The 19,005-nt window shown below is 32.0% G+C and overlaps 1 protein-coding gene across 1 annotated transcript in view; it reads right to left on the reverse strand.

Annotated features, from left to right (window-relative positions):
- The window catches only part of LOC132695758 (zwei Ig domain protein zig-8-like), a 222,017-nt gene extending 213,923 nt beyond the window's left edge, over window positions 1–8,094 (reverse strand). Inside the window, exon 1 of the mRNA XM_060660214.1 lies at window positions 7,959–8,094. The gene's annotated coding sequence lies outside the window, so the exon portion shown is untranslated. The remainder of the gene's footprint in view (window positions 1–7,958) is intronic.
- Between the last annotated feature and the right edge of the window lie 10,911 nt (window positions 8,095–19,005).

A 19,005-nucleotide genomic window follows, 5' to 3' on the forward strand; every position in this document is an offset into this window, starting at 1 on the left:
GGCAGCACCACCATTTTTGTAAAATGTTCATCAAAATATATATTCATTATACTCAATTAGATTTGGCTAATAATTTATTTGTTCAGCTGGTATTTTCCAAAAATTCACACTCAAGCTTATGGAAGAGGCTTTGTCAGGATATACGGGCCTGCAGGGATATTTCTTTGCCTGCACAACGACGCTATGATATCGCAGTTTATTGGACACGTTTTTACTGGCGATGTAAAATTGTTGAATCTGCCATTTATTTCATACTTTACACACCCGATTTTTAAACGTGTTGAAAAGATATAAAAAATTAAATTAAACCAGACCGTATAATACTTCCATCGCGAATTAGATTCTCTTTTGCCGACACCATCTTTTTTCATTCAGGGACTTAGGATTTCAATTAAAAAATATTTAAAAAATATAGAGATGGGAAAGTATCAATAACATTAAACTGATCCTGAGTAATAGCGGACGGAAATTTGCGCAGCACCACTATTATTGTAAAATGAATGACTGCTTAAAATATACATTCGTTATGCCGAATTATCAGAGAATTTCCACAATAACCCACTAATTGGATGAACAAAGTAATAATGATATTAATAATTATTTGTAAATTTAAAAAAAAATACAAATGAGAAGAATTTTACAGAATTTTGAACAAAATATAAATACATACGTCCATATACATAATATTGTGACAGGAAGAGAAGCATCAGTAAAACAAGTACTCTTTTTATTGGTTTTTTAAGGGTTAGAGGTTTTAGCAACTTTGGCGAATTTGGCGCATTAGTATTAAATGTATATATACTCTAGGGAAAACTTCGTCTGAAAAGGGTAGTTTTAGCTGATGGTGGAGAAATGGGTCCTTTATATCTAATATTAGTTTATTAAACATATTCCGCTATTGAGCTTCCCTTAGTTTGTAGGATAATGCGTAGTGCTCGATCCGTTTTTCATGATTTACTTTTCATCGTTAAACGATTTAAGAACAAATCATAAGCAGCACATTTTTCCAAAAAACTTGCAGGATGCTAGTCAATAAAATACTATGTTTTTATGGTTTCCAATTGGTATTAGAAGCGGCAATAATTGAATTAAAAAATTGGGACGTTAATTAATGACGCTGCAAATTGAGAAATAAACGCTAATAATAAAAACCGATTAAATTCCCAGTTTGTGTTTATATTCTTCAGATATTTAGTAAATGTATAAATTCCATCGGTCGGAATGAATAAATTATCAGATAACGAATAACTTTATTTTTTGGCAAATACCAACAGAAGAAATAAATTATTTGCCAAATGTTGAAATTAATCTACTGCCTTGTTTAGAGCATATAAGCCGATGCGGAAGCAAGTTACATTTCTTATGTTGGTGTTTGTAAAAAAATGACACTCAAGCTGATTTATTCAAAAGCACCAATAAAGCAAAATTATATTTAATTTTGATCAAATCTTTTTTTCTTTGAGTGTATCATGCCGTGACAGAAATTGAAACATCAAGAAAATAAGTACACATTTTTTTGCAGTGTTAAAGGCACGAGGTTTTAATAACTTACACCAATTTCTCACACTATTAGAATTTTATAAATACCGTAGGAAAAAAATGGTTCTGGAAATGCGATATGCAATATTTACATATTACGCCAATGAGCTTCTCTTAGTTTGTAGGATATGCTTCATCCTTCATCCCATAAGTGAAAAGTAGGCCGCTTTTAGTACCCTTTGCAGCCTGAGACTCTTTTTTTTTTAATTTTGTAATTTGGTTGGTTTCTCAAGATCGTTAAACGATCTAAAAATATGACACGAAGCACAGTTTTTCAAAAAACCATTCACTCTTTGTGCCTGTATACTATACAATGCAATTTTCAATATTCTAGTCTATAAAATACTGGGTCTTTATATTTTTCATATGGTATTAGAAGATGCAATAATCGCAACAATGTAGTTCGATTAGAAGTTATCAATTTATTATCGATTTGTGGGGCTGTATAATCTCCTGTACATTGAAAAAGTGCCTACTGCGGCTTAGTTAAAGTACCGTGTCATAAACATCCATATCTATAGAAGGTGATTTGGCGTCTTCCTAAGTGTTGCCTTTCCAATTTTGATGTGAATATTTCCAATTTTTCTCTCAGTCTCATTCCGGTATTTTTCTGGATCGATTTGATGGTAAGTATTCGTATTTTTCGACCGAAATATTTTTCAAAATCTACGTTAAAGTATTATAAATTATTTTAATATAAAATAATTGATCCTACTTTAACGTAGATTTTGAAAGGTATTTCGAAAGATACGAGTACTTGCCCTCAACCCGGAATAAGTCTGAGAGAATTAATTTAAAATTTTCAAGTCAAAACAGCAAAAAATAAATAAATCAAATTCAACTGTTTTTTTCCCAGTTTTTGTGATAACAACCTGAGGCAGATACTTATGAAGACGCCAAATCACCCTGTATATATGGATCTTTATGATATTGCATTTTAACTAGGCCAAAGAGATTAATAGGAGTTTATAGCCTCAAAAATCGATAACAATTTAATAACTTTTAAACGATATACATTACTACAATTATGCCGCTTCTAATAGCAAATGGAAAATATAAAAACTTTTATTGACTAGAATACTGCAAATTGCATTGTACAGTATACAGGCACAAAGAGCAAATGGGTTTTTGGAAAAATTTGCTGGGTGTGATTTGTTCTTAGATGGTTTAACGATGAAAATTAAATCATGAAAAACAAATCTAGTTACATAATTTGAAAAACTGGAATCTCAGGCTTGAAAATCAATAAGACGCTATAAGATTCTATAGTCTTCTTGAAACTAACATTTGTATAATAATTTTTATTACTTATTCTTATTAAAGCAAAAGTATTGTCTGCATTTGGATTGAAAAGCAAACGATTCAAATTATAATTAACAAGTAATACAATAAGCATAACAAAATTTTATTTTAAATGTTTAAAAATAAGGTTCTTTTTTTGTTTTGATTTACTTTTTTATACACATATTTCTACATCTAAAAGTTGTGCGTAAAGTATGAAAAAAATGAAAGATACAACATTTTTTCCGTTGCCAAAAAAGGATAAGTAATAATAATAAGGATATTATATATATCTTGACAAAATATTCTCTGTAAGCTTCAGTGTCATTTTTTTACAAATACCAACATATAATATAAATAGTTAGGTAAGTATAATTCAATTCAAATCAAATTTTAATTCTAATAAATGTGACTTGCCCCGCATCGGCTTATATGCTCTAAACAAGGCAGTAGATTAATTTCAACATTTGGCAAATAATTTATTTCTTCTGTTGGTATTTGCCAAAAAATAAAGTTATTCGTTATCTGATAATTTATTCATTCCGACCGATGGAATTTATACATTTACTAAATATCTGAAGAATATAAACACAAACTGGGAATTTAATCGGTTTTTATTATTAGCGTTTATTTCTCAATTTGCAGCGTCATTAATTAACGTCCCAATTTTTTAATTCAATTATTGCCGCTTCTAATACCAATTGGAAACCATAAAAACATAGTATTTTATTGACTAGCATCCTGCAAGTTTTTTCGAAAAATGTGCTGCTTAGGATTTGTTCTTAAATCGTTTAACGATGAAAAGTAAATCATGAAAAACGGATCGAGCACTACGCATTATCCTACAAACTAAGAGAAGCTCAATAGCGGAATATGTTTAATAAACTAATATTAGATATAAAGGACTCATTTCTCTACCATCCGCTAAAACTACCCTTTTCAGACGAAGTTTTCCCTAGAGTATATATACATTTAATACTAATGCGCCAAATTCGCCAAAGTTGCTAAAACCTCTAACCTTTAAAAAACCAATAAAAAGAGTACTTGTTTTACTGATGCTTCTCTTCCTGTCACAATATTATGTATATGGACGTATGTATTTATATTTTGTTCAAAATTCTGTAAAATTCTTCTCATTTGTATTTTTTTTTAAATTTACAAATAATTATTAATATCATTATTACTTTGTTCATCCAATTAGTGGGTTATTGTGGAAATTCTCTGATAATTCGGTATAACGAATGTATATTTTAAGCAAACATTCATTTTACAATAATAGTGGTTCTGCTCAAATTTCCGTCCGCTATTACTCAGGATCGGCTTAATGTTATTGATACTTTCCCATCTCTATATTTTTTAAATATTTTTTAATTGAAACCCTAAGTCCCTGAATGAAAAAAGATGGTGTCGGCAAAAGAGAATCTAATTCGCAATGGAAGTATTATACGGTTTGGTTTAATTTAATTTTTTATATCTTTTCAACACGTTTAAAAATCAGGTGTGTAAAGTATGAAATAAATGGCAGATTCAACAATTTTCCATCGCCAGTAAAAAAGTGTCCAATAAACTGCGATATCATAGCGTCGTTGTGCAGGTAAAGAAATATCCCTGCAGGCCCGTATATCCTGACAAAGCCTCTTCCATAAGCTTGAGTGTGAATTTTTGGAAAATACCAGCTGAACAAATAAATTATTAGCCAAATCTAATTGAGTATAATGAATATATATTTTGATGAACATTTTACAAAAATGGTGGTGCTGCCGGAGTTCAAATTTTAATTCTAATAAATGTAACCTGCCTCCGCATCGGTTTATTTACGTATTATATGTCGCTCTAAACAAGGCAAACGATTAATAATAATCTTAACATTTGACGAATAATTTATTTGTTCTGTTGGTTTTTGCCAACAAATAAAATAATTCCGTTATCTGATAATTTAACCCATTTGCAGTAATCATTAAGACCGATTAAATTTATACGTTTATTAATTATCTGAAGAATATAACCACAAAGAGAGAATTTGATCGGTTTTTATTATCAACGTTTATTTCCCAATTTGAAGCGTCATTAATTAACTTCGCCAGTTTTCTTGTTACTTCGTTGCTCACTGAAAACGGAACGAATGTTTATGATTTCACCTTTGATTCGCTACTTTACTTCAGCTTCCGTTATTGGAAATTTTCATGTGAGAAGCTATAAATTGATGTCGCTCAACTGAAAAATGTTTTTATTTCACCTGTTTCTGAAACAACAAAATTTAAAACTAACGAAGATAAAACATCGATTCAAGGATCGAACCGCGAAAATTAATTCCATTTTCGGTGAACAACGAACTAACAAGAAGAATTTCGACTTTAATTAAATGACGCTTTAAATCGGGAGACAAATGCTGATAATGAAAACCGTTTTATTTTGTATATTTACGGCCATATCCGGCAGATTGGGGGCTTCGCGAAAGTATTAACGCAATAATTATTGTTCGCAACCGGCTACCGAATTCTCTAGTTGCGTTCACGTTCTTCAGGTATTGAAAATTCACGTCGCCCCAATTAATTTTCCTGAATAAATTTATGTGTTAAGGCGTAAACTCAATCTGTCAGAATGATTACTATCAAGGAGCTAAATAAGTAATCAAACCAGGGTATGATTTCTCGATTATCAGATAAGGAAATAACTTTATTTTTTGTCAATTAATAAACAGGACAAATATATTAGATAGATACAACTCCCTCCGAATCGCCAAAATCAAACAGCACAGTTTTCAAAAAATCATCCACTCTTGATGTCTTCGTCTGTGCAAACTAATTTACAATATTGTAGTCTACAAAATACTGTGCTGACCTATTTTTTCATTGGTACTAGTATTAGATGCAGCAAAGCTGGCAAAAATGTATATCATTAAAAAGTTATTAAATCGGTATCGATTTCTTAAGCTATATGTGGTCTAGCTATGGAAGAAAATAGGTTTAATTTATTTTATTTATTTTGTATCCACGCTTTTAATACGTCCTTTTCTACGGATGTGATCTTTAGAATTTTTAAAATAATGTTCATATAAACATTTCAGGTATATACCATTAATACTCTGAATTATTTTGAGGTTATCTTTTGGGAGAAATACTTTTCAAAATCTGTAGCAGAACTAACCCAAACTACGAAATATCTCTATTATATTTCATTTTGATGAATTAAATCAATTAATATTAAATATTTTTGTCGCATTAACCTAAAATGTACTGGTCCCATATAAGGAATTTTCACAAATTCATTTGTTTTTTTTTTAACCTTGAAATCCTGAAAAATATTTGTTTTTGAAATTTTTATTTTATAGCCCACTTTCATAAACTTTTAAACATAAAATTTGTGTCTAAAGTATGAAGAAAATCGAGATTCAACATTTTCTCATCTCCAAAAAGTCTTCAATACACTGCGATGTCATGGCTGGCATGGAAATTTCCCTGCAGGTCCATATATCTTGACAAAATCTTTTCTATAAGCTTGCGTGTCATAATATGCTCGCCATTATCACGGATAACTCCACCGGCATATCCTTTAACGAACTGGCAAATCTTTTTATCTGCGTAAAACGCCAGCAAATAAGATTATTTTTGGCGTTGTTTTTTAAAACTTACCAAGAAAAATAAGAAGTGAAATCAGTAAAGAAATATATGTCGTTCGGCTATTTGTTGCTAGTTTGAATAAATGTCATCATATTAAAATTTACGAAGAAAAATAAGAAGTAAAAGCAGTAATGAAATATGTATCGTTCGACTATTTGTTGCTAGTTTGAAAAAAATGTGGTCATATTAAAATTGGTAATATATTGATAATATGGGGGTTCAAATGTTTGACACGGCCATTAGCATTTGTCGTATAATATTTTGCACTTACAAATGTATTACACTCAGTATGTTGCAATCACTTTTATATTTGCAAAATTGCACAGTCATTAAAAAATAATAAACAAAGCAACTTTTGAGGTATTATTTTAAGATAAAATTCGATTCCATTGGGACGCAAGAAGAAAGAAAATTCAACGAGTTTGAGCTTGAAACACGTTGTGGTTTTTAAATCAGTTTTACCAGTATAGACTTTTAGTATATTTTAAGTCCATTACTATATATTCATCGATCTAATTGCAATTTTGAAAAGCATGCTGCGAATGGATCATTTTGCTATCAAATATGGGATTTAAATATACAAACTTCTATCAAATAAACCCAAATTGAAACGAAAAATGATATGGTGTGGCCAAATGAAATCTGCATTTATTAAAACACAACAGCGGTTTTATTTGTTCATATAGTCGATACATTGCGCTACTGTTAAAACTGTAATAGCGGAATGGGATATAATAATTTCGAGAATAATCATATTAAATCCGCTGGCCGCTTATTTGAAAGATCGACCACCAATGACAATTTAAACAAACCAAAGAGTATATGGATACCATTAGTTTGGCTTAAAAGATCTGATTTTTACCTACGGACATTGTGCAATAACACGCAAATAAAAAAAAGTTTCTGGAAAAATGACATGAAGAAATAATACAAGATTCTCTAGTTACCACCACTTAAAATTTATATTTACAAGAATATTGATTAATTTTTACGAAAAAAACATTTTTTTCTATATCTACAGAAAATATGTTTTCTGTCAAACTCATATGAAGGAATAATAGAGATATTGTAATGTCATTGAATGCCACATGTTACAGTACGTCAGGGTATTGCAGAATGCGACGATGACGTCGTTATATTCTACAAGTAGAGGTGTATTCACTTTACCATAGTATCATAATTCGTAATTTTAAGATTTGGTAGAGAAGTTATGACTCAAAATTTATTTAACAAATAAATTTTTGCAGAAGTGAAACAATTTCGTGCATTTTACTTAGAAGTAGTGCAGCATACGTCAGTATATTCATTTGTATTTATTATCGGACCTTGATAAATTTAAAAGTTTTTATTTTGTATTAATTATTAGGCGATATGAACGCACCACTTAGTGTGTTTGGCAAAACAACACGACGTTGCTCGACATCAGTGCAAAGAATAAATAGTACAGATGCCACCGGATTTCCTAAAATCCCTATTTACCGTGGGACCGTTCGCAGAAAAATACTGTGTCTCACTCACCTCTAACTTAATATACCGGAAACGAAAGTTCCCCGATTTTTTTAAACTACCGCCAAACTATTCAAAATTAAATCCTCGCACCTTGGAGCGTCCGTCAATAAACCTTCAGAATATTAACGAAAGTTTCGAACTATTTCAATTTGAAATTCGCGAACGGTTAAATCGGCGCACACGCACGGATGGTCGAAAATGGAAACGTCGAAATGAGGAGCGAACTTCCGCGTCAATGTTGTGTTGAGCCACCACACTGGCACTGGATGGATGTTTTGGGAGAAGTGGAATTGGAGTTTTTTGGGGGAGGCTGGACGGATACGATTGGCGCATGCGTGCGTCTTCAGACCTACGCCTAAAGCGCTCCAGGAAAGAGTGTAAGCAGGCGTTCCGGACTCTTGTGGCCGATCAGGACATCGGACACTATTCGCGCACCACTGCTCGGATCGCATTTCGTTGTTGATTTGTTTTCTGAATGACGTTCACTACCATCTTTCCATCGTCCATCCTAATTTTAAGTTTTACACTAATCTTTATATCTAATTGCGCTATGTTTCCATTTGGTGCGAAGCACTGAGTACACAGCCTCTCTTTTTAAAAAGAGACCTATAATTTATATTCGAATTTTATTGCCTCAATTTTTATTGAACTTTATATCACGAATACATCATGAATATCTGCATTAAATTTGCAATATTTCCTGATTCTTGATGAAATGCCACACAGTTAAGACCAATTGGTATCTTACTTACTATATCCAAGGTTCTAAAATTACGAAAAATTTTTCCCCGCTAAAAAAAAAAAACTGATGACTTGCTTTGTCAGCCTGATCGAAATAAAGTGTCTTATCTTATTCTACTACAATACAGCGGATATTTTGATAGTGTTGATAGTGAAATTCTTTGCCAAAAGTTCTTTTTATTGATTTTCAAGATAGGTCAACTAAATTGATCAACAGGTTAATAGTAAATCTAGCACGCTTTGTGTAATATAGGGCGATCTTGAAACTTCGGTTCTCCTCTGATTTTCATATATTTCTTATTAATTACGCTGAGGATTCTCAACTGCTTTACTCTTTTCAAGCAAATTAAGTAATTGATGGTGTTATGAAGATTAACGAGGACCTAGATTCTGCATTCACTATGTCATCAACTCACGACGAAAAGAGGTAGACTATGTCAAAAATAATTTAATTAATGAGGTTGAAATAGAGCTTAAAACTGAAGTCTGGGGCTATGGATGGATACTAACCGGAGATTCACTCGATATGTCAATTGGCTCTCTCAATACTTCTATCGATTGCTTAGGAAACTATGCAAATCATGGAATAATGGGTTCCAACCTTAAATTATTTCTGTGTGAGTCAGTTTTTTTCCGGCTTTAACAGCGAGGGATAGTGATAGACTACAAATAGTTCACAATGCTTGCTTTAGAATTTGTTCAGTCAGTCCGTTATACGCAAACTGAATCGTTTGAAGCTTAGATTTTTGAGATACCTTCACTTTCTCCATTTCATTTGCAAAACATTAAGAAATAATCAACCATCTGATTTGTCTAAAAAGCTTGCGTCTTTCAGGGAGGTAAATAGTACTAATTATTTTAAAGATCTTTTTCCAAATTAAGAAATTAACAGTCGATTTTTGAAACGACTTATCATTAAAAACATTTTTCATTATAATAATATGGCTTCTATAAGTATTGCGAATGTTTCATGATTGTTTAGATTGATGAACTGAAGTGTTTTTTTTTAATTTCCTTTTTATGAAAGGTTAATATTAAAAGCGCCATTTGGGTGATATCAAATTGTGAAGCTTATTGTGGTGTTTGAACCGAGCTATTTAACTATAAAAAATAATGTTTATAAATCTAAATAGCCTCTAATAAACGAAGTTTACAGACTTCGGTTATTATTTCTATGTTCAAATAAGGGAATATGACATAATTTTTATAGGTACATTCATGGTGTAGTGATAATAATAGTAATATAGACTTACGAATTTATGTATTAAGTCGAAATGAAGCAAATCTTCCAGACCGCTGAAACAGGTGGGCAAAGTTCCGGAAAGATCCCCCAGTTAGAGGTAACTTGAGCTGCGTGGATGAAAGGGATAGTTTTTTAAGCGGCTTTTGCAAATAACCTGAAGTTAACTGAAGACTTTTGGTCCGCATAAAATTAGCCGTGTAGATAGTAAATAGTGTGCTTTCCATGGTGGGAACAGTGTTTGCGAAATAAAGCTTATTGTTTAGTTAAACTCCGAAGTTATGTTAAATTGGTTTTAGTTCGCCTAATAACAGATTATGTCTGGGTTTGGGATAAGAAAGTTTTCCCCCGGGGTTATTTCGAATTTGTCCCGCTGACGGTCCTCGCCTAAATCGTTTTATCGTTAATTGAATTTCCGCTAAGCAAATTATGTGTGTCTAATGAAATGTATCGAGGAAGATTAAATAGCAAAGTGGGGACATTAAAACCACAATTTTTTCATAATTGAGATAGTTTAGTTTGGAGTAAACGAACTATAGATTTTGATTTTCATTTTCTATTTCCCCCAATAGAGGCATATTTTTTAGGACACTCTGGATTTTGAACTTGAATAAATTAGTCATAAAATATTATATTAGATTTTGTATTCGTTGATGGTGTAACACAATGTGATAAAATTAATTTGTTTAGAAAAATGTTGAAAAAAGTGAAAAAATAATATCACTAAAGGTACTTATAACACAAAGTATTTTCACATGAACTTGAAGTATCCATTGGTGTCGCTTTCCTGGATATTAACATAACATTTCCTCTTTTCAAAATGACGAAAAGTTTCGAGTTTTGTTCTGGATACTTTTAATTAGTTAATCCTTTAAAACTACAGAGTTCGGTAGCGGTCTTGAAGGTCTTATAATGTCCGTGTTCTAAAACTTCGAACTCTCAGATAAATTCCTCTATTTAGTTGAAATTTGTCGGAAGAGCTAAAATTCTCTTTTCAGTAATTCTATTTCCTTTGCGGAAATTACCGGTTAGTTGCGAATCCTAGCCCTATTAACCAAATATTTCTTCTCCCCTTTTTCTCACTTTTTTATTGCATCATCCGGTTTATTGGATCGGGACAAAAATTCGGATAAATGAGTTTTAGGAATTAATTTAATTCGATTTCCCAAGAAGCGTTATTAATCCATATTAAACACATGAAGTTGGAAATTGAAATGGGAAGGCTTGTAGTTATAATTAATTGATACTCGCACGTCCAATATATTCAATTAATTTTCGGACTCGCGAAATTTTTATTAATAAGATAAAATCAAAAGTGGCATATGGTTCATTTTGGGCGATTTATTTCTATGATTTACTTCGTTCATAATCCTTTCAAGTTTTGTTTAGTGGTAAATTTGTTAAATAACAGGCTCACGGAAGTAAACGGAATATCTCTCGATCAGTAAGAAGTGTGGAACTCTTAATTGGATTTTCTGAAACAGGGCTGTAACGCCATTTTAATATAGTAGAAATGTCTTAATTAATATTTATTTAAATCATGAAGCCCTGTTAATAAACCAAGGTCCACAATATAGCCTAATTTCTTGCCTGTCGCGGAAACCTCGTTTCAATTGTAAAATTGTTAAAACTGGATAAACGCAAATTCGAATTCCAGCAAACAGCTTTAAAATAAATACGGTTATTAATAAAGATTAAAAGCCAAATTTAATTTGAAGTGATAATTTTCCCCATCCGCGCAAATAAAATGGATTTGAAAATATTCAAGCGGTCATAAAATGCCAAGTGACATTTTTAGAGTGGCTTTTTAGTTTTAATTAATTGATATATTCACGCGGGTATTTTTTGCGGATACGGGAGAGGGTTTTTGAGGTTTCAAAGCTGTTAATAGCGTGTCATCCGCTTAATGTTTTTCTATCACGATTTCCAACCCGAATCGTTCGTGTATTGTGTGGTAAAAGAATACAAATGCCGATGCAGCCTAGTATGCAACTCTTTGAACTGCTAACTTATCTGCTCTGATCTTATTATGTGCATTGTTCGCGTTCCATATTGATATCCGTTGCATTCGACAGCCATTTTCTTTTAAATCGGATTTTGGAAAAACATCTGAACCTACGAAAATATCATCAATTATCTATCAACCAAAAATAATTCGATTACTTTGAATTCCCGCAAATTCATAGAGACCATTTCGCGTTCAATCATAATTATTAAATATTTAACTTTGGTAATTGTTTGGCAAAGTTGGTGGATATGTTTTTCCATAAATCTTCGCTGAAAAGTCGGCAAGCAAGCGGAAAATTTTATTTAGCCAGGTGTTGAGAAAAATTCCGCTTTGTTTATTGTTCGAAAACTTGCGGAAATTCGATCAGATGAGCTATCGGGTGCAGTTGGTATAAGTAACGTCACGGGAAATCAAGAATTGCGACGTCTATTTGATAAGAGTGAGCCAACGGTAAAGTTCATTATTTCATTGTTTTGAAAAAGTTTGAGAAAATGGTAAATACAAAACTATTAAAGATTGTTAAGATTCACAATTTAAAATTATTTTAACGTATAAAGGATTATTCAAAAAACATTACGAATAAAAGATACATTTTTTTAAACGGAACATTTTATTTTTAAATTTTGTTTTGAATTTTTATTTTTAATTAAAATTCTTCAAGTTTTTTCCAATATTTTATTTAGAAAAAAAATACTGTTGTCACACTTTCAACAAATTACGATAACGCTATTATTTTTAAACGTAGATAGATCATTCGTATTTGATATTAACTTTATTCGAAGATGACGCAATGGAATTTGAAATAATACTCGATTTTCTTAAATGGCACATCTTACATTAACATAAACTTTTATGAAGCATGTCATATACCTATTTTTAATACTTTGCTATTTATTTTAACTTCTTCGATATTGACCCTTTTTTCTGTTTAAGACTTTTGCTATAATATTAGTGGGCCATGACAAAATGTATTGTCAAATTTTTACCTGACAAAGAGTAAACAAATTTATAAAATTGATTGTGGCGTCAGGAAATTAAAAAGAAAAACTAACTATGGATTTTCCTAAATGATATGATTTTTATACTGGGTGAGGCAGAAAAAAATACTTTGTTTTCAGTAAAACTTTACAAGGAGAAGTACCCTAATGTTTAAGATATATATCAATTTTTTGGTGTTTAATGGAACGGGTTGATGCTAGTGGTAGCATTAAATATTATAAACGGAAAGTGGTAAGCCGAAATGCTACCAATAAGGAAAAAGAATTGGAAATGTTACTTCAACTTCAGGTCAGTAGCCGCCAAGTAGCTAGCTTATGTGATACATTCACAATCTACCGTTAAACGCGCCACTAGAAAGCACTAATATCATCCCTTCCAAGAACCATTAACTTCTAGACGGTGATTTTGAACAAAGGGTAAACTTCTGCCCCGTAATAAATGAAGTAATAAAGACCGATCCAAATTTTCTGTCTAAAATAATGTCATAACATACTTTATTATTCAACAGCTAATCCATTCTGGGTAAGAAAATTGCAAAGCCAAATCCATATCTCTCTTAATGTGCGGTGCGGAATAAAACACTTTAAAGTTATTGGACCATATTTTTTTCGCAGAAGACTTCATCAAGAAGATAACATTCAGATGCAACAAATGCGATATTTTAGGCATTCGTTTTTTTTGTATTAGTCGTAAATTTTTGTTGGTTTATTACCACCCAGGCACCGTGGTTCCACAATTATTAATTTTAATTTAATTGGGTCATCCTGTATTCCCTAATTTTGGGTGGGGCGCTTGACAATGGATCCTACGTACTGGCAAACAGGTAAGCTACTTTGATGGACTTTGCAGAATGATAAACCTCAACTTCTTCAAGAAGTTCATAATAGTGGGATTTATCAAACATGGTTTCAACAAGATGGAGCTCCTTTGCATTACCGTCCAGAAGTTTGAGAATTTTTAAATAATCATAACCCACAGAAATGAATCGGTACAGGTGAATTCATTGGATGACCTCCTCGAACACGTGACTTAACACCAATATATTATTTTTGGTGCAGATATATGGGTATATAGATATGGAAAATAGGACCGTTTATGCTAAGGAACGTCCAAGAAAATATACGAAAAAGACTAAACATTTGTATTCAAGGAAAAGGGCATATTTTTGAACATTATAATTTAAACTAAGATAAGTTAATTTGTAATTAAAGGTGTTTTTTTCTGTGAATTTTAAATTTGGCTATTGTTTTTATCAGAATTGCTAATAAATGTTTGTTACTTTATCTACAGCTCCAACAAAGTTCTTTCTCCTATTCATTTTTGAATCTTAAAAGAGCCAGAAAGAAGGGTAATTATTAAAAAATTTAAAATAAATCTCAAAGTATTAAAAATACTTATATGAAATTCTTAGTAATAGTTGTAGTTTTTTTTAAAGATGCTTCAGAAAAAATAATATGATGTGCGATTTAAGAAAATCGACCCTTTTCAATTTAAAATTATCCAAATATCGTTATTGTATTATTTTTGCAAGTGTGAAAACTAGTATTGTTTAAAAAAAAATGGAAAAGCTATTCGGGCTAGGTTTTAAAAGGAATTTAAAACAAAATTTAAGAACTTGGTATTTAAATCTAATTGATCGTTAACAATATATTTGAATGTCTCGTTTTCTTAATCTCAATGTATGTTAAATATCAAAATTGTCCTCCAAAATTTGTTTTTCTGTGTTTAAGTGTGCAGCATATTTAGAATCTAGACTATTGTTTTTAAATGCTCATTTATGTTCGTTACTGCGTTTCTTGAAGGATTCGTTTTATTGTTTTTTAAAAATTTTCCTATGGTGTTGTTAGTTCTGACAGCTATTTTTTAAAACACATTTTCACTAGGTTCTCCTATGTATGTAATTGTTTTAAATGGTTCGTGTTCTGCATTAGGTTTCGGATAAATAGAGTTTACTGTTGTCTGGATTTTTTTTATTTATATTTTTATCTATAAAAGAGCGAGAACATAAAAGAGCGTTTAAAAACAATAGTCTAGATTGTAAATATGCTACACACTTAAACACAGAAAAACACATTCTTGACGACAGTTTTGATATTTTACATACAGCGACAAAAAGTAGAAAATGAAATTTATTGGAAGCCATTGAGATTAACAAAATGAGACATTCAAATGTATTGCTTACCGATCAATTATATTTAAATACCTCTCCTTTATTGAACTTAAATTCTCACAAACACATTAATTAAAGTTTTATTGTGATTTTTCGGTATATATAGTAGCAGATAGTTTGTAAATATTACATTTGATAAAGACGCGCTGTTTTCGAAATGTCATAATTTCGTGAAAATCTGAACTTTTAGTTCTTATTTATTTTGTTAAACAAATTATCTTCCTAGTTTCTTTAGACTCATCTACATCTACAGCTTAATTTGCACAAAACGTGTTGGTTTTTACTATTTTTTATCGCTCTGCTTGTAAGTTAAGCGACTACTGCTAAAAATCAACCAGAATGAGTTTATGCATTGTATATAATTTTTGTGAAATTAATTATAATAACTCTACTGTAATCATCAAAACTGATATCGTTTCTGTGTTTGAGCTTGAATCATCTTCGTTTTGAAATTTCTAGGACAGCATATGTTTTGTTTTTGTTTTTTGCGTTTTAAAGATACCAACTGGTTTTAAATACTAGAAATAATAGGTTTGTGAAATATTCTTAATAGTAAAATAATAATTCGCACTACATTGACTTGGTCAAGTGTTATAAATGAATTTGCATGCATTTGGTATACAGTTCATAGTTTATTCAGGGGAAATAAAACTAAAATCCAAGAGTTTCTCTGAAAATATATTTTGTATTTAAAAAAAATCATATTATTTTTGGATCTATATCTTAACGTTTAGTGGCAACTTTTCCAAAACCGCTTGTATAATCGAATTGTCTATTAATAACAACGTTCCATGGCACCGAGGACTCGTATGTAAAATAGAAATATTTTCGGCGTTCTCCGACGGTTTTAAACGTTGAAACCGGCTATCATTTGTCGATTTTATTGACCACCACAAAATGAACGACGGTTAGCGCTTTTTAGTGTCGGTTTGAAAGAAGCGCCCAGGAAAGCGCAGTTTAACGAGTTTATGTTGACAATGAAGAAGATACAGTCATTTTAAAGTGTTTTTCAATCCGTCGCGTTTAGATTAAGATTAGAAACTTTCACGGTAATCGAATTTAAACCAAGACGACCGTACAAACAGTCCGATATTAGCAGAGACAAATTTATACTAATTCGGGAGTTTCTCTAAAAGCATCTCAGTCTCGCGATGCAGTTAATGTCGTTCCTGAGAAACAAAATTATCTTGTTTTAACTTCGACAGACTCCAGTTTATCACTTTTAATTGGTAAATGCAGAAGTAATTGGCCAGAAGTACATATTTCACGATTTAACGTTTATTCAACACATTAGAAATATTGCTTAGTTTTTCATCGCCTTTTCGATCCTCCGTGTAAGCATATGTTAAACATCTTCATCAATGTTTTATAGAAAGGTTTTTTAGTGAGCACCTTTCGTCCAGTTAATCCCGAAAAGGGCCGTAAGTGTTTTTAAAATTCACTTCCATGAATTTCAAATATTAGAAAATGAATACGCGTCCCGTTGCCGTGGCTTATAGTGACTTCATTTAATTGTGGAACTTCAATAAATTTAGTTTGCGTAAACCATATCGACTGTGGTGTACCGTTCCATCGAAGCTCCCAGCGATACACCTATTACAATTGTGTAAGCAATTCGGTCACTTGATATATGGTTATAAATTTTGTCGTAATACCATAGACATTTTCTCATAATTGAATTTGTTGTGTCTATAAGAAGCACTGGTAAAATGTTATACGCGCCATGCTTATTCTAGTTTTTGTAAAATGGAAAAATGTTGGTTAGTTTAAATTAAACTTCTCCAATTCTTAATACTTTAGTCACGTCTCGGATGACTAATTCCCAAATTGGTGACAGGTAGAGACTTGAGTCGCGGTTAAGATTGTTAGGTTGTTTATAGATTTCTATAGGCTCTCGGATTTTTCGTTGGTAGAAGAATTGATTACATGCAAGAATTTGAGTTTTATCGAATAAAATTTTATGTTCGGTTTCATGAGTGTGTTCGGCAACAGCTGATGAGTTTATTTGTCGTAGTCGTAAGGCTCTTTCGTGTTCTTTGAGAATAGTTGATATTTTTCGTCCGGTCTCTCCAATGTATTCTTTGCCGTATATGCATGGAATACTGTGAACTCCTGGCATCTCAAGGGGAATTTAGTCTTTGACGGACCGAAAATGTTGAGAAATTTTTGGACAAGTGGTAAATCTGGTTTTGACGTTATACTTCTTTAGAACTTTTGATATGTGGTCAGTGATGTTTTCAATGAAGAACCGAAGTGGCAAGTGTAGGATTGCTTTCGGCCTCATTGTTATTGGAAGGTGTATTTTTTGATGGAACGCTTTATATCTTTAATGTGGAAATTATTAGAGAGAAGTGCAGAAGTAAGGTGTTTTAATTCTGGGTTAAGTGAGTCGGGCTGATATTGTTATACGGCTCTGTAAACAAGAGAGTTGATAACCGGTGATTGTTCGGCCGGACGGTGATGTGACCATGCATTAAGGTATCGGTCTGTCTCCGTAGGTTTTCTGTAAACACAATGACCCAATGTTAAGTCTGATTTTCGATTGATAAGAATATCTAAGAATGGAAGGTTATTATTAGTTTCCAACTCAATGATTAAACGTATGTTAGGGTGTATAGAGTTTAAATGTCTAAGAAAATCTACTAGGGTTTCTTGACCACGAGGCCCAAAAACAAAAGTATCATCGACGAAGCGTTTCCGTAATTTTGGTTTTAGATAAAAGGTGTCGAGGGTTTTTTTCTCAAAAGCTTCCATAAATATATTCGCGATGACTGTAATAGTGGAGAACCCATAGCTGTTTCCGACGTTTGTTCAAAAATTTGACCGTTATAAGAAAAAAATGTCGAGAGTTTCAAGAATAGGAACTTTTCCAAAAATTTCTCAACATCTTCGGTCCGTCAAAGACAAAATTCCAGTTGAGATGCCAGGAGTTTAGGAGTCTTAAGAGTTATACATTGGAGAGACCGGACGAAAAATATCAACTAGGCCCAAAGAACACGAAAGAGCCTTACGACTAAGACAAATAAACTCATGAGCTGTTGCCGAACACATAAATAACATAAAACTAAAATTCTTGCATGGAACCAGTTCTTCTACCAACGAAAAATCCGAGAGTCTATAGAAATCTATAAACAACCTAACAATCTTAACCGCGACTCAGGTCTCTACCTGTCACCAATGTCGGAATCAGTCATCCGAGACGGTGTTTGTGCCCCTCATTTAGCTCCGCCCCCCCTCAAACAATATATAAGCAGGTACAGAGTAAAATACGAGTCAGTTTCAGTTATACTCTGAAGAAGCCAACAGGATGATTGGCGAAACGTCAGCAAGTTGGACTCAGCAAAAACCGACGCAGGAGGAATCTAGAAGTTTTGTAAAAAGTATTACAGTAGCCTATGGAAGTTTCTTTGAAAATAAACACACCGTGTTATTAAAAATTACCGGAACCCTTTGATATCTCCAAAACTGCCAAAGCTGGAACGGTAAAATTCTATACCTGGATTTTTTAAAAATTATAAAATGCTAGCGGCAATATTGTCAGATTTCGCGATTATATTTATAATTTTGGTGACCTTTTTATTGATTCATACAACATTTAAAATAATAAAATTAAGACCTGCAACGTAAAAGTGGTAAACCTGACAACACAGTTATAGCATGTTTGAATTGTATCGTTACAGTGTTGGCTAAGTTGGATAATTTGTCTTCTATAGGTTGTCGTGATCCAGTGGGTTCTCGAGAGGCGCATTAGCATTTTTATAGTAATTTCATATACGAATATTCGTAAAATAACTGTTAAAAAGTATAAAGAAAAGGAAAACACATGAAGCGCCTTCGTTCAGCGCCAGAGAGCCAGAATCTATAAGGAAGCGTACTCAAAATCTGTTCGATTCACATT

This window comes from Cylas formicarius, unplaced genomic scaffold (genome assembly GCF_029955315.1).
Source record: "Cylas formicarius isolate icCylForm1 unplaced genomic scaffold, icCylForm1.1 PGA_scaffold_12__32_contigs__length_19106922, whole genome shotgun sequence".
NCBI classification, from domain to species: Eukaryota; Metazoa; Arthropoda; class Insecta; order Coleoptera; family Brentidae; genus Cylas; species Cylas formicarius.